Here is a 24,888-nt window from a genome sequence, read left to right as displayed (position 1 = left end):
TTTAAAACTGTCCAAAAGTATGCTAAAGCTAAAGGGGTGTAATCTAATTAATTCGTAATGCATAAACTTCGATATTAATGAGGTTTAGTTAATGAATATTTGGTAATATTTATCTCCAAAATGTTCATTTAGAAATATCTTTAAACAAATTGCCAATAGCAATATTACATAAAAACTACTTAATGTAACAGTTGGTAGAGTTATGAAAGGAAATTTACAACACTACCAAGACAGCAAATTTCAGTTCTATTTATAACTCAAAGGAATGTTATTAAATGTGCAATATTTAGGTCCAAAAAAAAAGCTTAGTTTTTTTAATGGCTTTTGAAAATAAGTTTTACATGACGTTTTAATGAAAATTATTTTTTAAATCAGATTAAAGAACAAGAAATTGATGATTGAACACTTATATTCTAAAACTTATGCTCATAGGCGGATTTACGGGGGTGCCAGGGGGTGCGCCGCACCCCTAACATTTTTATTTGGATATTGAAAATAATTAAAATTAATAATTTTTCATCCGGATACACAATTTAGAAAATAACTTTTCTCTAATCTACAATCCAAGTTAATTTGCTTGAAAACAAACCCAAAAAAAAAAAAACAATAATAAGCAGTTTATAGTGTAATCTTCGTGTGTCACTAAACTTTGCCAGTGCAAGAGAAATTTTGCAACGTAAAAAACAGAAGAGTACTTTTATACATTTGAAAAAAAAAAAAGATAAATGAACACATTTCTTAAATTATTTAGTATTCAACACTGTGTTATTGAATAATTGTTTACTCTGTAACTGAATATTTATGGGTACAAAGAACAATCATTACAATTTCTTTTACTTTGAAACAACCATGGCTAATAAAGTCAAAAAAAAAAAAAAAAAAAAAAAACGTGACTATTGCTATATACTTTATCAAAAACCATTAAAACTGTTTCAAGTTCTTGCACATCATTTCAGTAAACTACTATAAAATTTACTCTGAAACCAATTGAAAACCAGCATTTTTGAGGTAAATTTTCAAATGAAAGCCCCCCGTCCCACTAGATCCCTGTAATTGTTGCACCCCCAGAATTCGCAGCATAAATCCGCCTATGCTTATGCTACTCTTTTTTAGTTCATATTTTGAATATAATACATTCTGTAAGTACAAAAAATTGTGATTTATTGCATTCAAGTCAATTACTGAACTATATTTTGAACACTTTCTTTTGCATAAATGTCGAAAAATTTGGTTTAAGCTCATGGGTATAAATTGAAATTTTTAATGAAGAATTTAGTTTCTACTTAACTAGATTAAAGTCAGCTGTATAGATAAGTTACACATATATTTATACTTGAATGTTCACATTGAATAAAAATATTAACTAAATATAATTTTGGCATTTTGTTCTTTCTGTTACTATTTCCTCATAAAATTTAGTTTTCCAAAAATAGTCTTGGATAAATTTGGACACAAGGGTTTTGAACAGGATGGTAAAAAGCTTGTCAACCCTGCTTTGATTTGCACATGCATAAACATAGAGAAATTTAGTTACTACTATCAATTAAAAAAATATAAATAAATGAAACCATGCATACAAATTGAAATTTTAATCAAGACTTCAACTTTTATGTAACTAGATTAAAATCAGCTGCATAAATAAGTTGAATGTTCACATTGAATAAATGTTCAATATAAAACATTACTTTGATACATTTTTTGTTTTTGATGTTTTCTCAAAAAATACAATTTCTCTAAAAATATAGTTTTGGACACTTTTGGACACAAGGGTTTTGGACAGGACGGTAAAAACCAGGGGTTTTACCGTGGTTTTTACCCTTGGGTCCAAAACCTTGCCAACCCTGATTGGCAGCTTTAGAACTAATCTTAATAAGAAGATTTTAGGATTAACTATTATTGAGTGTTGTAACCAAGAAATCATGTACTGATTTCATTTTGAACTTTTTGATAACTAGTTTTTAGTGATAAGCTTTAGATTAAAAAAAACATTTATATTTCATCGGATCTTTTGGATTTACGCTTTTGGGCTAAGCCAAAACTTATTTGAATTTACCAAGCACCCTCAGAAGTTTCCCGACTTGCTCAAGCCATTCATACATTCTTTTTACTATTTTATAACTGAGAACAAGGTAAAAAATATATTATTTTTATTTGAATGTGATTACTTAGGGAATGTTAGGCAACAAAACTGTTTGCTGACAGTTGCCATCACTTAAATAAAGTCAAAAAATAAGCAAACTAGAAGACGGCATGGGTAGCTATTACAGAAAGCTAGATAAACAATCAAGCCAGCTGGTTGCCACAATGACAGCCATTTTCTTATTAGTAGCGTGTAATCAAATTAATAGGTAGTCCGTTTTTTAAAAAATGTAAGGAGAGTCCGTGAAAATTAAAGAAATAAAAAAATTTGAAGTCGGAATGACCATGTTTTCAAACGATTCCGACTCCTTTACCCCAAAATCAGTCAGACTCTGACTCCACAGCCCTGATTATAAGTAAATGATAGCCAATTTAGAAAAATTCGACATAAGTAGCAGCACAAAACATATCACAATAAATATTAGCTTTTGCGTGCACTTTTTCCACTCCGGTACCAGAAAACTATGGCGGAAAACCGGAAAATACTAGAAGAGCTATCGTAGCGTATGTATGGCTTTGAAAATCACATGGACTTATGCCATATTCTTGCAGTATGCGAAATTAGTGTATTGTTTTTTTCTTTTTACTTTTTAAGTTACAAAAAAAAAAAAAAAAAATTAAAGAAATAAAGTAAAATAAAACAAGTTTTTTTGTGGTGCATTGGCAACTAAAAAGTCTTGCTATTTTATGTGCTATGCACAATCTGTATTAGTAGTTAGGATTACTTAAGTTGCAGTAAAAAGTTAGAGAGATAGGATATTGTCTTTAAAAAGAAATTTTTGTAATGATCTAAGAAAAAAATAGTAATCAATAAACTTTTTTTTCCTACTATTTTTTAGTACTTGCTTACATTTAGGAGGAAGCAAAAAGGGTGGGGCGAAAAAACCAAGAGAAATTGGCTAATGATGTAATATGCTTAAATATTCTGATGATGCTAACAATTTTTAACAAATATGTACTAAACCAAAGATCATTAGCAAGATTACAATAAAATTAACTATAACAAATGCAAAAAATAGTTGAAATTTATAAACAAAATCTTCAGATTAAGCAGACAACATTAACTTTTAATCCAAATTTTGTATGAAACAAATGCCTGAAAAGTCTTTTTCCAACAGGAACAACCTCTACCATTGAATCTTTTTCAAATTTAACTTGCATTCGATTTTGCTGTGAGGAGCTCAAGATAAAACTTGGGGAAATGCTCCATAGATTTAAGTTTTTTTCACTTTTCTTTCTGCATGAGTAATTCTCAAGGCATCTCAATCCTTACTCATCAATGACATAGAATAACACAAATTTTTAACAGATGAATCTCTTAACGATATTGGCTTCATTATTAGAATTGCAAGAGAAAGATGAACACTCTTCTTACAACTGGTAAATATTCACCTCTGTTTAACTGCAAACTTGAGTCAATCAATCAAGAGTAAAAAAACATTTACAAGCAGGAGTGTGCACCAGGTGTCCCTACTCTCCCCCACCCCTCTTTACAAGTTATATGAGCACACAATTCAGAGCTTCAAGGAATTGCTTCTTCATCTAATTAAATGTAGCCATGCAAGAAAATTAGCTATTGTTCAGTCAGTATGCAAATCAATCAGATAGTCTCTAATATCAGTAGGTTATCAGAAGACAGAACATGCATATTTAAACTCGACAGAAAGTTCAAAATAACATGAAAATAGAAATAACATTTAACAGTGAAATTGCATTTTGGATTTTTTTAAGTTTTTTTTTTTTTTTAGGAAAATACCTCAGCATAGATTAGCTTCAAAAAGGGTTAAGATGTTTTACACAGTTAAAAATTAAACCAACATACTTACCTTTGAATAAATTTAGAAATTAACAACAATCAGCCATTTGAGGAGCTACATAGCCAAAACTAATTTTTAAACTTTATTTAAATATTGAGAAGTGTAAAATGTTACTGAAACATAATTTTTTTTTAAAAAGGAAAAAGTAACAGACAAACCTTCAATAGCAACTCGTTCCTCGGGAGTCAATTTAATGTAAGTTGTTTCTTTTCCATGCCCATAATGATATGGACAGAATTTTTACTACAACTCCGTTAGGAGTTTCCTGGGCTTGAATGGCAGCAGTACAACATATTCCCATTTTGCAAGATCCTTGATGTTTTATCATTCGCTGCCTAGGACCTTTGCGCTTGGGAGCATACTTGCCAGAACGATGACAGGAATAGAAATACCTAGCTCCTAAGACACCCTTTTTTGTCCCGTGTCTTAATGTAAAGGAACAAAGAGTCTTCCTTTCCATTTCACATTTCCATTTTTTAAATGCTGTAAGAAGAAAGGGGAAAAAGAACTTTTATCAACATAAGTTTTGAATTCATCAAAATTCAAACATTTCTGTAATAAAAAAGGATTGGCACAAATAAAATTAATTATAGATGGGTTCCATTAAACCTCGCTTCGTTCGGCGACTTTTGAACTTCCTATATTTGAGACTTTAGAAAAAATGCTTCTAAGCTAAAGCAATCAGTGATATCTACAAGAACTATTACAACCCTAAATGTTCGAATTTGCAATTGTTGAATGTGGGTAAATACAAAATTTTTAGCTAGCAATAGCAATAAATTAAATTGCCGAAAATAAAAAATGTGTCTAGTGCATCTAGCAGAAAAGAACCTATAAATTCTGTTCATGGTATAAAAATTCATTAAAAATATCTAAAGATTTTTCAATAACATTTTTAAAGTGAAAAAGGCAAACAATTCTAAATACTACTATATGACATGTTTTAAATGTAATAGCAGGCTGGTTGATCTAAAAAAAATTCCTTTATTTGCAGGGTCCATGTAATCTGGAAAATGAGCAAAATGAGTAAGAAAATTTAAAAATTAAAATGGTCATTTTTTTATACATAATTTTCTACTTAGAAGACATAAGAAAACTGAAAATCGAATGTGTGTACAGTAGAAGACCGTTATAACGCACACCTTGGGACCAGAGCTTTTGCGTTATATAGATCATTTCACAAATTTTGAAACTTAATATTCAGAATATATCTATGTATTAAAACTTCAGAATGAGTTTTATCTGCAATGAGTATTAAAGCTCCAATATTACAATTAGTTTTTCACATTTAACTATGTTTCACAATCAAAAGAAAGTGCATTATCCTGCACTTCTGCTAGCTTCATGGTTTGCATAACAGCTGCATTTTCAAGAGCCATCTGGTATTTTCTATTTACTGTAAGTACTAATCTTCCTTTAAAAGCTTTGAATTAAGATGGATAGATGAGAAACTATTTCAAAATGTGATTTGTCTTACAATTTTAATGCTTGCAAAGCAAAACAGAGGGATTTTTTAAACTTCACACTGAAGTGCCAAAGTAAGTGGTATACGTTCTTATTATTGTGTTGTGCCCCAGCCACCGGGTAGAAATGTGGCATGGGCTCTACTAATGTGTGGAGTAATCCTGTAGGTAATTTACAGCCCAAATCCTGCAAGTCAATCCACAAATGTGGAGTAGTTAGTTAGAGAAGTTAGAACATTGTTTCTGCACCCTGTCTGCAGAAATAACATGATGCATGGGGTGACGCGTATCCCTGATTGAGTTGTTCATGTCCCTCTGAATGCACAATGGACATAAATGGGTGTAGGTGGCCGGATACGAAAGTCTATATATTTGTTACACATTAAATTAGCATCCAGATATATCAGGGGTCCAAGGTCACTCCAACTGATAACATCCTATAAAATGAAGAAGTGAAATAAGGTTTTGAAGGAGTACTAATGAGCTGTCATTACATAAATATATTTTAATGATGTCACTTTTTTTTCAACATATTTGACCCCCCCCTCCCCCTTTATCACAAAGTGTCACAATCACTTAACTACTTCTTATCCTCACATGTCATATTTTTTAATTGTTACAATAACTGTGTGATGTTACTTTTTGTCACCTTCTCTATCCCCCTTGTCACAATTTTATGAGCTCGTCTTCTCCTCAAGGCATGACATCACTTGCGGATGACCCTTTTTACAATATCATAACTGTGATTTACTAATCGATTGTTTTTTTAACATAATCACTTAATGAAGTACATCTACTTATGTAGTTTTAAATCTTTTAAATAACAATTAGACAACCCGACTTTTGTTGCTGAGAATGTGGTAGAGGAAAAACAATCATAAATTTTGAAAAAAATAGCCAAGCACTGATTAAGCATGTTTTACTTCACTTAGGAAACGTTTTAGTCTTCTAATAAAATTGTCACCTTCAACTTTTATGACTTAACTACGTTCTATTTGTAAATCACATCTTTATTTTTTAAAAAAAGGCACGAAATTACATTAAAATCGCCCTTGTGACGAAGTTAGTTGTCGATCAAAGTATTATAAGTTACTGTCATGGCGGAAGAATATGTAGACTTGAACTAAAAAAGAAGGAGTTTTGAGGGGAGTTAAAACCAAAATGACAAAGTTTGAAGGGCGCTTCAAAAAACTTTCCTAAATGAAGGAGTATTGGAGGAGCTTTGAAGGAATGTATGAACCCTGTCATTAATTTTTTTATTTCTTTTTTTTTGGGGGGGGGGGGGGGCAATCTGGTGGTCAGTTAAGGGCCCTGATGATTTTTTGCAGGGGGTCTCAAATTTATAGATCCGAGCCAAAGGGTACGTAGTTGAATTCACTTTGGGGAATGGGGCGACTCGGCAATAAAAAAGGTGGTGTGAAAACAATTTACATTTTTATTTAAACCATTGGCGATATCTACAAGTATATGACAACTATAGCATTCAGAAATTTAAGTTATTGAATGACACAACAACAAAATTTTTAGTTTGTAATAGTGATAAATAAATCCAAAAACTCAAAAATTAAAACATGCCAAGTACATTTAACGGAAAAATAAGTACATTATTTTAACAGTAAAAACCTAATATTTCGAGGGACATAAACACTGCCATTAGACAAATATTTCCTACTCTTTGTACAACATAAGGAAAATCAAATTTGAAGAGACAGCCTCCTATTTCATAAATGTAATATTTCATAAAAAAATTGACATTGCAGCCTGGTAGAAGCAAGTTCAAGCCAATTCATGCTACGAATCATTTTGTCAAAAGATGGTTTGCATAAAAGTATTAACAAAAAAAAAAGAAGAAAGAGGTTTAGTCTATTAGAGAAGTTGAGAGTAAATTGGATTTAAGAATATCCATTGTTTGGTATTTCTCTTTTGTATAACTTCATACAAAAAAATGAGACAGTGACAAGCAAAGAGATTTAAGTGAAAAAAATCAATTTTTGACATAACCAGTACAAAAGGTAAGTGGACCTTTCCTCTGTTTTGGGGCAAGAGATAGTACTACTAGCCATAGAAGGTGCCGCCGTTGTACAGCGTGATTTAGGGAAAAAAAAATAATAATAATGAAAGCCTACCTAGGATAGCCCTGGTTGGTGCTGCTAGAAACTTAGTCCATTTACATTTCTTTGCTTCTCACTGCCTCATATATACAGCCACTATTCAATGCATGTTATTTGAAGCTCACAATGCATAATAAATATTCACTTCTCAAATTGGGGAGGGGGGATTGCCCCTCGAATGACAGGCCTGTGTAACCAGTTAATGATGCGGAAAGACATATTAATTTCAATACTTTTTTTCTGCTTCTTCAATTTTCCTTCTCATTGTAAATTCATTCTGAAATGATATTAATCCAACATTAAGGACACTCTGGCTAAAAAGGGAACCACCCCCTATTCAACAAATCAACAATTTTTCGGTCCCAAACTCCACTTTTAAACGAGTGTTTAAAAGTAAATCCTACAACAATTTCTGCACTCAACTAATGGAAACGGTATCTCAAAAAATGGAAGAACCGTAACTAGAGACGTACCGAGTACTCGGTAACTACCCGGTACTCGGTCAATTTGCCGAGTACTCGGCACTCGGCCAAATTCTGATCAGATACTCGGCCAATACCGAGTAGTTGCGAAAAATTGAATATTGTCCAAGACAGATACTAAAATTTATAAAAAAAGAGCAAGCATTATATTCGGCAATCATTTATAATTAAAATTTATAAGTCAAATTTAAATTTTGAGAACAATGAAGTTTGTAATGCTTCAATGGAATAAATCTTTATTTTAATGTCCCGAAGGTAATAAAACTTATTTATTAAAAATTATGCAAAAAAGTAAGTATAGAAAATATGGAATTTTTAATATTAAAAATGGATTTTTGCTACAAACAAAAATTAGTTATAAAAAATATAAAAATACCTTTGCTTAAAAAATAAAAGGAAATAAAACAACGTTAAAAACACAGTGCAGGAACACTGCAGACACATGTTTTGGCGTTACAAGAAATTCCTTTTTCAATGCACAAAATGGGAGCTCGTGGATTTAAAGGCATCCGACAAAAGTCAGATTTTTTTGTCGAATGTCTTTACATTCTTTAGCTCACATGTTATACACTGAAAAAGACGCTCCTTGTAACGAGGAGAGGGGATCAGAAACACGTGTCTGCAGTGTTCCTGCACATTTGTATTATCTGCTTTTAAAAATTATTCATGTTTGGCAGACTAGAACTTTAATTGATTGGTAGAGTAATTTGTTTTAATTCTAACTTGATTAATCATAATTTTTATTTATTTATTTTTTTTAATTTTAAAAATAATTTTTTTGTAAAATTTTTGACACAAACAAAATTGTTTATATAATGCATGATTAAATTTCAGCAGGAATTCAGTTTTAAACACTATTATAAGGACAAGGAGGTCTATATTACTGTTCTAATAAGTTCAAAATTCATCACATGTGTGTCGGTGGTTCTTCTTAAAACATAATTGGTACTTGGTAACTCGGTACTCGACCAAAGTGCTACTCGGTACGTCTCTATTAATTTTAAATTAAGATTTTTATAAAAATGCTTTCTTACGGATTTCAGATAAATTATTTACGAACCAACTACCGCAAGTTGAGCATTTTTTTCAGTCATAAATCAAAGAAACGAGTTGTAAAACTTTAATCTTCAATTTCTCATTTTGAGCTCTACTGCAGATACCACCCCTTTGCCGAGTCAACTGATTATGGATGGCCGCCAAAATTCTAGTTCTGTAATTTTTTCCTTTTGTCAAACCCCACTGCAATTGGAAAAACATAATATTAATTCAGTTAATTAAGTTTTTAAATTGATATTTTTCTGAAATTCTGGAAAATATTTTCCTTTTTATTGTAAATTCATGCTGAAATGTTATCCATCAAACATTAAGGTTAATGAGGAAGAAAGTTTCATCAATAGAATTAAACAATACACATGAAATCAAATACCAATACACTACTTTGACAACAACAAAAAATGATTTGAACATTACCATTCATATTTGGAAATTGCATTTCTTCTTCATCCATTTTTAGTTTGTGGACAGTGCTTAAATGATCACGCAGTCTAAAGATAACTTGAAAGGATACATTGCATTCAATGCACTTGATATGAGACCCCTGCGAACGACCAGGAACCTTGTGAACCAATCTAATATGTCGCCGTCTATTCGTAATTCGGTTAAATTTTTTCGGACAATGTGGGCACTGTAATTGATCACCTTCCTTCACAACGACATCAGGATCCTCTGCATTTTCGTTCTCTGAAACGGGAGCACAAGTTTCAGAATTTACTGCTGGCGATTCTGTATCCATTAATTGTTCAACTTCATACATAACTGCATTTTCATCATCTATGGGAATTTCAATGTTATTTGTCACGTTATTTTCACTACTTTCCATGCTTGTATTTTGAACATTTCCATTCGCATCCTCCTGCTCAATAACAAAAAAGCTTGTTGCGATTTCTTCCTCATTATTCGGGAACGGTACAGTCTCGCAAATAATAACATTCTCATTTTCACTTTCTTCCATGTTGAAAATATTTATTCTTTAAATCATCGGACTCTTCAAACAAAGGTCATAACGCGAACTAGAGTTATAATAGCAATCTGTTTATAGTTACATTTTTCAAATTAGGCACGTTTTGAAGCCCTATAGACAGATTTAGCAGTTTTGTGAAAGGAATACTTTTGTATAAGTATACGTCTACTTTTGCAGCTACGCAGAAACAGAAGCTACAACACCCAATAGCATCCCAGCATTTTGAAGAACGCAAGAGTACTTTTTAACACTACGAGACAACCATAACCTATCAATTTATCGCCTCACATCGCAAGCCAAAAAGAGCCGATCACAAACCTAGAAACTATTAGAAATTATATTAAATCATAAGTGGTTAACAATTCCACACAAAGCATTTAGCTTTCTTTTTGTTTCGGAAGGAAATCGCTGAGATAGGCTATTACATTCGTGCAAAAATGCATAAAGGGCTACTGTTTTTGGTATTTTAATATTACTTTCGCCATTTTGGCACAGGTTAGCCTCCGAACGATGATGCGCATGTTTGCTGTCCCTAGTGTTTTTTAATAGTTGAACACAAGGCGTTGCCACACACAAACATGAGTAACATAATTTAATTTAAAATTACGGCCGGAGGCAAAATTTTGGCTATGGAGCACAGAAAAAAACGTGTCTTCTTTTGTTGAATTAGAAACTAAATTTCATAGCATTTAATTTCTTTGAAACAACTGTCTTCTACTTGAAAATTTCGGAGAGAATATGGTCTTTCTGGCAGAGCGGGAGGGGTCACAAACTCCTTTTAGTGACCAAATATAGCTTAAAGCTGCATTTTGGGGACTTTTATTGCAGAAAAGTTACATCTGACACCTATTTATGACCAAAATTTGCTTTTTGACCCCATGACTTTTCGTCAATAGTCATACACAAAACTGAAAGCTGGATCCTGCCTGCTCTATTTTGGCTAGACATGCAAAAAAACCTACATTTTTGGAGCTGCAGGAATAAGCCCGGGATTTTTTGAGGAATAAACCCAGAAGTTTGGAGAACATTGGGGATTTTGGAAGAAAACAAACTCTACGTTTTTTCCACGATGATTCTGTGCTTAAAACACTTTTATGTAAGCATAGGCAAATTAAGAAGCGAGTTCCTTGGGGGGGAGGCGGGAGAGCAGTCTTTTTTAGAGAGGGGCCGGATTTCGACTAAACGGGGTCCCTGAGGTATTTCAGGTATGAGGTCCCTTTTGCGGTCTTGGCAACTTTCTGTCGGTGTCGAAAAAGATCATTTATAAATGCCCCTCCGCCTCCCCACATCTTTTTAAATCTTTTTCCAGTGACACATAAGGCCATGCTTTAACTTTTTTTGCGTTGTCGTTTTTTATTAATTTGTTGCCTGCTGTTCTTTTTGAATTGATCTTAAGGAAAGTGATATCAAGAGAGTGATACAAGGCTCCCTTTTAAGCTGGGTATAGAATATCTCCAATTTCAGGGGTCAGGGGGGTTTTGCCCCGAAGGAAATTTTGCAAAAATGATATAAAATTCTGCATTTTGAAGTCTTAAAAGGGATGAAAATCTTGATTGATAAAAAACCTCGGGGGAAAATAGGCAAATGAATTTTTTAAAAGTAATATACGCTTTTGCAAAATAAGATAATACACAGTAAAAAATTGTTTTTTCGGTCAACAAATCAATGGACAGAAGTCCAAGAGCGAGAGAGTAGAAAAAGTAATGCATTGTTACTGGCTAACATTCACTGTTGGTGTAATATGCTTTAGATTATACCTAAAAACCCAACGACATACAACAATGAATTAAATATAAAATGATCAAAAGTAATAAATTTAAAAGAAATTGTGTACACATTTAAAAGTAACAAGAAAGTTACATACTGCCCATTAGAACAACTCATAATTTATTCACTTGATACGAAAAAAAAATTGAAGCACACTTTGCTTGGGAGTTTCTAAGAGTTATCTAATTCTTTTCAAGGATTATAGAACAATTAAAATTATTTAAGGCACCTCATTTACATTTTCCAGTCTCTGAAATTTAGAACTAGATTCTAGTCTTACAGTATTGTTCTAACTTCGTAAGAAACAGTTAAATATTTTAAGTTCAAAAGAAAAATAAAACTAGATTTCTCATTACAACAACTTTTTTTTCAATCACAAGCAGTAGCGTAACAAGGGGTTGGCAGGAGTGGTTCTCGCCAAGTTTCGCATTTATGACACTCACTCACTCACTCATGATCATCAAAATAGAACTAGTACTTCCCATAAACTCAGAGAGGTGAAATTTGGTACAGAGTTAGGGTTTGATGGCCACATAAAGGAAAAAACTATAAAAACTACGCTAATTGAAGATCTGGATAGTGACCCTGATTAGAAAACACAAGAGCCCAACCAATCTATTAGAGGTCGACATACAACCTTTACAAAAAAATATTCAACTTGGCGGGCTGCTTCATTTGATGTCAAAAATCGAAAGCTGAAGTATCTCATGAAGAAACCCTCAGGTGTATTAGAGATATGGTAATGCCCCCTTCTAGTATTGGTACATAAAAAAATCCACTGTCATTGCAAAAGTCCCAGCGTAGTGGGGACACCATCTTCTAACTTAATCTAGCCTAACTTTAGTCTACTCGAACATTACACAAATTAAATGTTTCTACAAAAAAGAAGTGAAATCCCACCAAAAACATTCTGTAAAAAACTAGCCAAGTCTCGATGGAGCTGCTTGTTTATCTCTAAAAAGTAGTGAAATCTAGACAAAGTCATGACAAGTCTAAGGTTCCTTACTGCGATTTCTTTATTATTATAGTTAATGTTGTGTGACTTGGCCGTTAAAGGGTACACAAGGGTACAAAACCAGGCAGGGGGCGGATCCAGGACTGTGGATTTGGGAGGGGAACTTTTTTAGCAGTTTATGTTTATGGGGGGAGGGGGGGATATGAAATTACTCATTAAAAAACTAACCGTAGAAATTGAGTTTTACATCTTATTCTTTTTAACGCTTCTTATAAAAAAATATTTTTGCTTTACAAATTTTGCAAGTATAATTTTCGGAAAATATTAAAAAAAAAAAAAAACTTATTTTCAATTTATATTTTTTTAATCCTAAAGTTTTTGGCCAATTGATAAAGGGGGGTCTGGGGGCTCTCCCCCGGAAAAATGTTGAAATTATTAGCTTTAAGAACGTATAGTTTTTAGACGGCATCTGATGATGTTACGGGGGAAGAAAGGTTCAAGGGCCTTTCTGCGGAAATTTTTAGAAATTGAAGATTTAAAAACGCGATTATAGGCGATATTTGCTGATGGTAAGGTAACAGACGGGGACTTTTTGGAGGCTGCCCTAAATCGATTTTTTTTTTTGTAAAATAGATCGAAATCGATCACCCCACCGCCCAATTTTTCAAAATTAAAGTTCCTAAAACGCAGGTAAAGACTAACTTTGATGATGTTACGAGCAGTGGGGTTCTGGGGCTCTTTCCAAAAAATTGTTTCGAAATTGAAGTACTAGGAAACGAAGTTTTTTAAGCGATATTCAGTGACGAGTATTTTAATGCTCTCCCCCTTAAAATTTTTCGAAATTGTAATTTTTTTCATTTTTAGATTTCCTATATACGAGAGCATTCGGGCCCTTGTCCAGAAATTTTTTGTAATTGATGTTTTTAAAAACATGACTGCAGACCATATTTGGTAGCATTAGGGTTTCGGCAATTTTTCAAATTTGAAGCTTCAAAAAAGCAATATTAAACGATTCTCGATGTCTTTAGAATGCGAGGTGTTAGGTAGTTTTCCCCTGGAATTTTTTTCGGAATTCAAGCCCCGAAAATGAGATTTGAGACACTATTTAAAGGTTTCGGCGGGGAAAAAGGGGACTTCCCAATTATGAACACATTTATTTTTAGACCGACTAGGAAAAAGAAAAAAAAAATGGTGGGGATGTAATTAACTGATCAGTAAACCGCCACGATTGAAAAATTTTTATTTTAAAGTTCTTTTCAAAAGAAATTTAGATTTTTTTTTCGCGACATTCTTTTTTCAACTTATTAAAATAACTTCGTTTTTCCAAGGTCCGTTCTATTATTCTCTTTAGTTGTAAGAAACGCTTTTGAGAAACATTCTAATCAGCATTCTGGGGTTGTCCCTCACCCCCTCTGGTTGCGCCACTGAATTGTAGAAGCTTTAAATTTTTTGATGAAACTCTAGCTCTACACCAAATGAATACAAAAGACAGTTTAAAACAGGTTTGTGTTCAAAAAACTTATTTTGAAAGACTACTGGAAAATACATGCAAAAAGCAAGTACGAAAATTTTGGAAATAGCCCTAAAGTGGATAAAGGGAAGCTGTACTGTGCCATATCGATGAGCCCTTTTAGCCCTTCTCATAGTCTTATGACGTAAGCATTTAATTTTTTATATTTTTTCTGTACTGTCTTTACATTTCTGCATGGCCGGATCTTCGATTTTTCAGAACCGGAGCAAAACCTAAATCCTGCCACCCTTTACCCACCTTCGTTGAAATTTTATATCAAGGTTTAACGAGAAAACAGAAATAGTGTAAATTTGCATCTTCCTAGAAGCTGCCTCCCTGCAACTGGGGGGGGGGGGGGGTGATGGCAAAGGGTATCAACTATGTAAAAAATGTAAGCCAAGGGCATTGGCTTGCTGCTGCTTAGATCCGGCAGTGCGATTCCTACACTCACACAAGTAGGCACGAATTCATTTATTAAGCAATTCCTGTTTTTTCTGTATCAAAGCATGTATCAAATACTGCAAACAAAGTGTGTCAACAATGAGATATTCTCGTTTTAGTTTAGTGTCAACTCCAACCCAATGTCTTTTTTTTATTTAAAAAAATGTGCATTCGTTTTATTAATCTAATTTTGTTGCATTATAATAGGGGACTAGTTGGTACAGTTATCACTTATTAAATGTTTCTCCTAGGATGAATTTCCTCCAAGCTATGTTGACAAACAGAAAAAATTAATCTTTAAAATGTCAACTACTGGTGGTTTTACCTTACCCTGTTTTTCTGAACAGTTTTTTGGTTTACTTGGGATTTTGTGTTTTGGAAAAGGACATTTCGCAGTTTTAACTCTTTGGATCCGCTTATGCAATTCTCTCCTCGCTTTTCACCGTGCCTTTCTGCAAGTTCAATTTCTATAAAACAGAAGAATTTTTCCTGCACTCTATTAAAGTTTTTAGGTACATAATGAGATTTGGGGGGGGGGGGGGTACATTCCTACAGTTCCCCTCGGTGATGGATCCGCTTCTGGTCTAATTGCTTTTCCTGGAGCCTTTCGTCAAGTTCTAAAAAAAAACGGTAAAAAAAAATAATAATGTACGTTGTTCTCTGAACAGTTTTTAGGATCATTTGGGATTATTTTTTCTTTTTTTGAGGGAAGAGGAGAACATTCCCCAGTTCCCCTCCTTGGATCCGCTTCTGCAATTCTCTCTTCGCTTTTCCTCTGTGCCTTTCTTCAAGTTCAAGTTCTATAAAAACAGAATTTTCCTGCTCTCTGTTCTAGAACTTTCTAGAAATGTACAGCACATGAGATTTGGGGGGGGGGGGGGCAAACATTTCTCCAGTTCCCCTCCGTGGATCCGCTTCCGCTATTGTCTAATTGCTTTTCCTGGAGCCTTTCATCAAGCTCTAAAAAACAGAAAAAAAAAAATCCTGTACTTTGTTTTCTGAACAGTTTTAAGATTACTTGGGATTTTTTTTTTTTTTTTTTTTGAAGGGAGAGAAGAACATTCCCCAGTTCCCCTTCTTGGACCCGCTTTTGCAATTCTCTCTTAGCTTTTCCTTGAGCTTTTCTTCAAGTTCAAGTTCTATAAAACAGAAGAATTTTGCTGTACTCTGTTGTGAAAATGTTTAGGTACACGTGAGATTTTGGGGGCAGGGGAACATTCCCCCATCAGTTCCCCCACGGATCTGCCATCCGCCTCTGCTATTGCTTGATCGTTTTGCCTGGAGTCTATTTGCAAGTTCAAGTTCTATAAAACATTACCTTCCTATTCTCTGTTCTAAAACCTTTTAGGTACACATGATATGTTGTGGGAGGGGCACATTCCTCCAGTTCCCCTCCATGGATCCGCTTCTGCTGTTTTCTAAACGCTTTTCCTGGAACTTTTCTTTAAATTCTATAAAATAGAAGAATTTTCCTGCACTCTGAAGTGAAAAATTTTTAGGTATATAGGATTTGGAGGGGGGGGGCTTTCCCTCAGTTCCCCTCCGTGGATCTGCTTTTGCTGCTGTCTAATTGCTTTTCCTAATACCTTAGTTCACAATCTAAAAAACGAGAAAAAAAATCTGTACTCCTGTTTCCTGAACTGTTTTAGGTACACTGGGAATTTTTTTGAGTGGGGGGGGGGGACATTCCCACAGTTCTATTTGGATCTGCTTTTGCAATTCTCTCCTTGCTTTTCCTGGAGCTTTTCTTGAAGTTCAAGTTTTAAAAAATGGAAGAAATGTGCTGTATTTTCTGTTTTGAAAATTTTTAGGTACACTTGGGATTTTGGAGGGGGGAACGTTCCCCCAGTTCCCCTCCGGTGGATCCGCGCCTGAAACCAGGGTGCTCCATGACACCATTGCACCAATCTCTCGCCAGAACCACTACCAATTGACGATGGAAAAATTGCCACTTGGAAAAACGTGTAAACAAAATTGACCTGTACCCACTAACGGCCAAGTCACACAACATTAACTATAATTAATAAAGAAATCGCAGTAAGGAACCTAAGACTTGTCATGACTGTCCTAGATTTCACTACTTTTTAGAGATCAACAAGCAGCTCCATCGAGACTTGGCTAGTTTTTTTACAGCATGTTTTTTGGTGGGATATGTTTTATTTTAACAAAATTTAACAGATAGGAACACTTCTGCGCTTTAATGGTGAACAGATTGATACACTATTAGCTAAACCTTATTTTGGGGGGAAATTGTGATTGTAATTGTCCATTTAAGTATTTTTTATAATGCCCGGAACTTGATTGAATATTTCCGTAATGATAACACTGCTTGGCTAGTATGTCCCTTTTCTGCAGTCATAACAAGTAACTTAATTGCCCTGTTATATGAAACTAATCTAGCGATGTTCATGGGTGGAAGACTAGGACCGTCTTAGAACGTAACGGGTCCCTCGACTCAAACATACATTACTGGACCCTGTCAAAAACATTCCCTTTTTTATACTGCCGTAGCCTGACGACCCCTAGACTCGATGCGAGGTCAAAAACCTGGTGGGAGGGGTCGGGTACGAGTTTGGCAGCCCCTTAATTTTTTTTTCAAACGCATGTATCAATACAAAGAGAGAGAGAGGGAATTAGCTTTATGGCTTCTGAGAATCATTAAAGTATTTGCATTGCCTCTCCTCCGGAAAATTTTCGAAACTATAGTCCTTAAAAAACTCAATTTTAGACGATATTTGGTGATGTTAGGGGAGCGTAGGTTCAGGGTTTTCTCCTGCTGCAATTTTTCGGAAGTGGAAATCCAAAAACAATTTTAAATTCCCAAGTAACACTGAAACGTTACGTCATCGTTACATCACGTTGCAATTAGTTGAAACATCGTTACCGTTTCCCACACAACGTGATATCACGTTGCTTTATCGATTCGTTACAAAAAGCGTAATTTTGAAACGTTACATCACGTTGCAAATTTCTTAAATTTGTAACGTTGACAAACAGTTGCAAAAGAAACGTTACTTATCGTTACTTTTCGTTGCATATTGCCTCGTCTTCGGCAACCTCCGAATCCTAGTGGCCATTTTCAGTAAACAACTTCTGGCTTGCTATGCCGCCATTGTTTGCAGCTTCGCAATCGCGATCTCTCATCACTTTTAGCGGTAAGTACTTTGTATTATTGTTAGTGTATTATTGTTGATATACTTATTTAATTAAAAAAAAAAAAGTGTTATTGCATATTTTTTATGATGTTAATGAACTGCCGTTGGTCGGAGTTTGAGTATTTTTCCCACCGTACTTTTATTTATAATATTGTTTGAAAGAATAATGTTAGATGTTTTTATTTGAGTATTTATTCATTGATTTCTTAAAAAGATGCTGAAGCTTGGGGATATGTTCCATTAATAAGCTATAAAAGCGATAAATGATACCATTTTTTACTCATTTAATCGGCTTTTTGCAGAATGATTTTGACGAAATTTACGTACGACTTTAGTAATAATATTTCAAATTTTACTTAAAGCACTGATGTAAGAGGATTTTTTCAAAACTTTCATGCCTTTTGAAAAATATTTCTGGAGTTCTTTAGCAATAATAATAATTATTTTTTCAAGGATTTATTTATGAAAAAAGTTTTTTATTTAATTTGCAGTAATATCGTTAATTTTGGACTATTAATAGAACTCTAATTGATGTAAATTCGGCTATGCTATGTTATGCTCTGTTTATTTTTAAATGTCAGGAGTCTCTTACAAAATATTGTGAATAAAGCAACAGTGTGAGAATACTCGAACGCCTTTAAACGGAATGAGACATTTTATAAATTAAAAAAAAAGAAAAAAAAAACAAAGATTTTATAAAAGTATGTTAACACTAATTGCATTAACAAAAAATACAGAATACTTACTGTATCAAAAATTAAGGGTTCAATGAACCCACCTCCATTCTTACCAAGAAAAAAAAAACCTTTATTCAAGCTTTGAAAAAAAAAAAAAAAAAAGTCTTAATACAACGTTTAAAAGCAACGTGATGTAACGTGATAAATAAAGGTTGATGTAACGCTTCAAAAATCGTTGATGTAACGTTACTGAAACCGTTGATGTAACGTTACTAAAACCGTTGCTTTTGCGTTTTGCAACGAGACATATTTTCGCTCTATCAACGTTACCAGTAACGTGATATCAACGATTCAGAGCAACGTGATCTAACGTGATTTATGTTACTTGGGATTATCTTCGGGTATATGGCATGAAGAGCGGTTTCCGGCGGCTCTCCTCTGAAATTTAAAAAAATATATTAGCTCTGAAAACGCCATTTAAGAAGATCTTTGGTGATTTTAAGTCAAGTTAGATTTCGAGGCCATCCACCAGAAAATTTTCAAATTGAAATCTTAAAAGCCTTTTTTGGTGAAGACTAGGGCACCGGCAGTTACTCGAAAGTTAAGTTCCAAAAACGAAATTTTTGCTGACCTACAGTGAAGTTAGAAAAAAGAGTTTTCCCGAGGCTCACCCCGGAAAATTTTCGAAATTGAAGCACTAAAAACGAGATTTAAAACGTTCTTCATTGATGATGCCGAAAGAAAGGAGGGGACGGGGGCACTTTCCCACACAGTTTTAGACCATCTTTGGGAATGTTAAAAAAATGGGAGAGGTTCGAGTACTTTCCTCCAGCAAATTTTCGAAGCTGGAATTTCATGTTATGGCGGGAGTGGATTCGGCTCTTCTCTTATGAAGTTATTCAAAATTGAAACCCCAAAATTTTAATTTTACACTATCTTCGATGATATTAGGAGGGGGAGAGGTTCTGGGGACCACCAGAATTCTTTCGACATTGGTTTTTATTAACTTATTTTCTTTTTAAGCTGAGGCGACTGAAACCGTGAGTTTGTACAGAGTACAGAATACTTTATGTTTCGTCAAAAATGTTTGAAACTCGCATTTCGGCGGTCTTTGACCTTTGATTTGATAATCTTAATAATGTAAGTCTTTCAAGCTCCTCAATAGTATTTTAAGATTGCATTTTTTAAAATAGTTTTACGGGAAAAATATTTTTTTCACTTTTATTCCAATTGTTATAAACAGGGTCGCCGAGAGCAAAAGCGGATCCAGGAAAAAAATGACATAGGTCAATTTTTTCACAGGCCCCCTTCTACACCTTTCACCATTAGGATATTTTACCCTCTGCGCGTGTTCAATTCCGAGCCGGGGCCCCTATTCTCCAACTAAGCTGACATGACCTCACGTCGGCTCTTGTTGTAAGTTGCATTTTATAGTAATTGTGATTGTCATTTATAAATAAAAGCGTCAAAGAGACCAAAAGTATTTTAACCTTTTACGACAGCTAAGGTTTCCCTGTTTTTTTTTTTTTTTTAAATTTATTCATTTATTTTTTATCACACCACTTAAAAACATATTGGCAGCCCCTGGACCCGACTAACTAAAAGTGTGGCCCTAGGCCACATTAATTTGGAGGCCCCCTGAAGACAATGCAATGTTTGATTTACATTTTTAAAGTACGAATGCACTTTTGGAGGCCTCTTTGTCTAATCACACAACTATGTATAAATCACTTATGTGCATTTATGAATCCTCTTTGGGCCCCCTCATAATCGTGACTAAGTAAATTCGTTACTGGCAGAATGATTAAAAATTCCCCTTCAAAGAAGTTTTTTTTTCCAATTAATAAGTCATAATTTTGTATTTTTTAAAAAAATAGATGTATTTTTCATATCGTTGCAATGCTATGCAAAAATGTGGGGCCCCTTAGGAAGTTGGGGCCCCAGCCCTAGGCCTAGTCAACCTGTGTGGTAATCAGACCCTGGGCAGCCCCATTTCAGAAATCCCCCCCCCCCTTTTGGTGACGGCCCTGCCTCCCTCCACCCGCATGCTGTAGCCCATGCGTAAAGAGGTAAAGAGGAGCTGAGGCTGTGTTCTGCGAATTTGCGTTATTCTAAACATATGCACGCAAAATTTACAATTTGCTGTTAGTAGACAAGCCCGAAAGACTTTGCTGTTTGTTGATCGGCCCGAAGTATGACCGGCCCACCGGGCAAATGCCCGGTTGCCCGCCGGCTGTATCCGCCACTGAGGTCTTGATTAGCGAATGTGTAGTAGGGAAATGTGGGTCATAGTGAAATAGTTAAGACAACTTACTTTTTTTTCAAAATGAACAAATAGGAAATTTGTTTTGCAAATTATAGTGCATGTAGAAAGAACTATAATAAAATATATATATTTATAATAAAACTTGCATTGAAGCAATATTTTTTGATTTTTGCACTAAATTTGTACTTTAAAAAAAAGGGGGGGGGGAATTTTTTACTCTTTTGCTTTATGGGGCAAAGTGAAAGATGAAATAGTCTTCCAATAAAGTATTTCCTATTGAATAATTTAAAATATTCTTGGTAAAGTGCATGAAAAAATAAAATTAAAAAAAAATGAAAAATGTAATTGATAGTGAAAGGTATAAATGAATAAAATAGGTAATGTATGAGAAAAAATAAATGAGTGAATAAAATAGAGAATGAAAAGAAAGTAAGCAAAGTGAATTATTAAACAAAGGAATGTAAATAAATTAATTAATAACTGAATACATAAGTGATTTAGTAAATGATTGAATAGTAAGCAAAATCAACTATTTCACTTTGCCCCGCATGCATTTGGATAATTGTACAAAATATTTAAACTAAAAATAAGCTTACTGCAATGAACATTAGTAGGTTCCATTTAATGTTTAAAATGTTAAAAATAAAATCTTTATCAATTTATAGAATCGAAAATAATTTTTGACTAACTGCAAAATATTACAAAATGGATATCAATTTTTGCCGAATGAAATCCCAATTTTACCAAATGATAAAATTCAAGCACTCACACATATACATAGATACCATTTACTGTGAAGGAACATTGGAAACATTGGGCATCATTGAAAATAATTTAAAAATTAGAATATTAAAGTTGCAATAATGTCTGCTAATTTGTCAAATCAATCAGTCAAATGTTCCCCAAAAAATCCTTTTTCTAGAGGCCACCATAACCTCTGGTGACTTCCCAATGGAGCAACCCTGGGGGGAGGGGGGGGGGTGAAAATTTCTTAAGTTCAACAGGGTCACCAGACCCCATAGGTACACCACAGATCACAAGTAGTGCAGAAAATAAGTAGGGATAATGTAATACTATTTTTCAGACTATGTGACAGAGGATTTCAATAGAACTAAATAAATAGGAATATCTAAGGTATAAAATGTTTAGTTTTACTCAATAAGAGCATGATATCAAACTGCAACTACCTTGTTTCTAACCTATTAGTATTTTTTGCCGCAGTCGGGTTTCAGTTTTTCAGACTTTTTTTTTTTTTTAAATATATTCAGACGTTGTCTCTACAATGTATGATTGTGGAAAATCTGAAACTTTGTTTTGAACTGCTAGGGATTGAGATTCCTTTTTTGTTTTCTTAAAAAATCGATGCATCGTTTATAGTGCTTTTTCTTTCTGTCTGTGCAATAGTTGGATTATTTTTCCAGTTTTTTGTTTCATTGTTACATGTTGAATATGGTGTAAACTGTTACGCTTAACAGTATTCTGCTACACAAAAACCTTTTAGCCCTGTATTTCTCTTGCAATAACATTCACTTGAAATCAGCCAATTTCTTTTGAACATATGAAACCAGAAGATTCTTCAAAATCATTCTTCTATAACAACACAAAATATTTGGCTTTTGAAAACACGCAAATTGGAAATAAACATTCTAAAGAGAAAGAAAACAAATCACAAGTAGATAGTTCTGTTAGTGCAAAAGGAGGAGGGCAGGGAGTTTTTTTCTCTTTGCTGTAGCTTTTAATTTTTTTAAATAAATGTCGATTACTTTGAGTATTGCAGCTGAATGCATAGTTTGTTTAGCTTACATTTTCATTTCTATGCTTGCCCTAAAGGTTTTCAGTCCAAAATAGTCGTTTTAGACACATTTTCAGCACCACAGTTAGAGCTTTACTATTTGTATTTAATGTACGGTTTTTTTTTTTTTTTTCTTTTCTCCTGTCAGGAAGGGACATTTGCTATTCTCTTCATTTTCCCTTTTGAACTATTCAAAAACGGAAAAAAATAATGATTTTTTGTTTGAAGATTTTGGGAGGTGTGTTTTGTTTCTCTATAAAGTACTCTTAAAACTGGGGGCATTGCCCACAATGCGCCCCCCCCCCCTCTCCATAAATCTGCAAATGTATAAAAGATGTTTTCAGATGATATTACTAAAAAATCTTCTATGTTCTCAGTACAGAACAAGCTATTTAAAACTAAAACCAAATTAAAACTAAAAATATGCTTGTTGAATCACTGAAAAATACCCGATTTTCAATGTTAATCATACTTTTAAATATGTAAAAAAGCAGTCAGAAACATTGTGCAATGAAATGAGTAAAATTATGACTATGTGTGTATACTTGTACAAATAAAAACAATTAAAATACATTTGAAATCTCTTTTTAATTGTTTTTATTTGTACAAGTATACTTTGTCATAATTTTACTTAGATTTTTAAATGTGCAGGAAAATGTCTAAAGAGCTATGCATTTAAGAAATATTGCTATTAATGCCCATACATGAGTAAAATCACCCACTATTTTGAGTAAATTAAAACATCTATTATTTTATAGACATAAAAAGAAGAAGTGTAGGGTTTACATTGAATTTTCTGGAAATTAATTTTCTCTACTTAAAAACGTTAACTTTTTTTTTCCGCTTTGACATAGAAAGAGATGCTATTATTGCTATAGACTGGAAGAGGAAGGGGGGGGGGGGTTATTACATTCTGCAGTTGAAATCTGAAATTTTGCTGAACAAAAAAACTTAAATTAAATCTGAAAAACACTTTGTCAGAGAACATGTATATATGAAATAAATATTTAATTTAATAACTTTCAAAACGCTTCAAAAATGTTTAACGATACAGATGAAATTGAAACTTTTCTACCAAAATACTCAACAGTGTTAAAAATTAAAGTTTTTTGTAAAAATGTGAAAAAAGGAAAAAACATCCAGCATCCACATGAATTTTTTTGACGTCTTGAATTCAAATTATGTTTCTTGTATTACGATAGGACCCTACTCATTGGGTTACCTGTTTCTACAAATGGAATGGAAATGGCCATGAAATTTGCACCCATTATATTACGAGTGGTGATTTGCTATAATAGATAATACAAGGCATATCCATTAAAAATCAAATGGTGATTAGGATGCAATGATAAAGATAAAGACTTTGTGGCCGATATCCACCAATATACTCCAATATACTTACCATAAAGATTACTTACAGCCTATAACATTATGTATTTTTATTTCTTATCAATCTTAAATGAAGAGAATCATTGGAGTTTTTGGAAACTATTGCTGATGCGCGCTTTCAAAAAAAAAAAAAAAGGTTGTGATCTTCAGAAGGATTATTATTGTGAGCTTACTCCATCGGAAATCCACTCCTTAACCAGACAGCAAATTCTCTTGAAATGGCGCATTCCGCCAGCCCACCACTGGTATGCAGCCAAGAGCCCTGGTTTGTCGATTTCTTGCAATGATCCTCGTTCTCTTCAATCGGCCATGGCTTGATTCCGTAGTGGACATCTAAACTGTTTAAGGTTTTTAAACAGGGAGAAGATTTTCTCTCCTTGTTCTTGTTCCCTTTCTGCAAGTCCTGCTCATCTGCTCGCTTGTATTGGGGGTAGATGTGCGATGAGCAGGAGCTTATTTACGAGGATCTAGCGTGTCGGGACCTTTTGAACCTGGTGTATGTTTTCCTGCACCAGGGGGATAGGAAACAACAACAACAGAGAATTATTAATCTAGAAATTTTGTATTGAAGATGACGTTGTACGGTTTAAGTTCAACTATATAGATGTTTTTCCCTGGAAAAAAAAAACAATTTTACACCAAAAATTCCTTTTTCAATGTGAAGTCTGCTTGAGTTAAGCCCTCAAAAAATTATGACTTTAAACTATGGACGATTCGTAACTATGCGGCAAAATTTTGATCTCTAAATAAATTTTTAAAACAACCGTCACCATGGTAATCTGAAATTATAAGTACTTACTTTAATGTCCCACTTTTAAAAAGTTTTTTTTTTTTACCCTGATTACTTTTTGAACAAAATAAGGGTTTTTGTTTTTCTAGTGGAGCATTTTCAAGAAACATCCTT

General features: G+C 33.7%; 1 protein-coding gene across 3 annotated transcripts in view; it reads right to left on the bottom strand.

The window, feature by feature from the left end:
* LOC129229449 (uncharacterized) overlaps positions 1 to 24,888 on the bottom strand; it is a 42,206-nt gene that overhangs the window by 3,456 nt on the left and 13,862 nt on the right. Inside the window, exons 2-3 of one of the 3 annotated variants that reach the window (XM_054863758.1) lie at positions 9,483 to 9,752; positions 4,115 to 4,439 (exon numbers count right to left, since the gene is read on the bottom strand). The gene's annotated coding sequence lies outside the window, so the exon portion shown is untranslated. Of the gene's footprint in view, positions 1 to 4,114; positions 4,440 to 9,482; positions 10,108 to 24,888 lie in introns of those variants that run through there. The other 2 variants (XM_054863757.1, XM_054863760.1) reach the window with 2 other exon arrangements.

This window comes from Uloborus diversus, chromosome 9 (assembly GCF_026930045.1).
Source record: "Uloborus diversus isolate 005 chromosome 9, Udiv.v.3.1, whole genome shotgun sequence".
Classification (NCBI taxonomy): Eukaryota; Metazoa; Arthropoda; class Arachnida; order Araneae; family Uloboridae; genus Uloborus; species Uloborus diversus.
The sequence above is the reverse complement of the archived record's forward strand: the minus strand, read 5'-3'. Positions and strand labels throughout refer to the sequence as shown.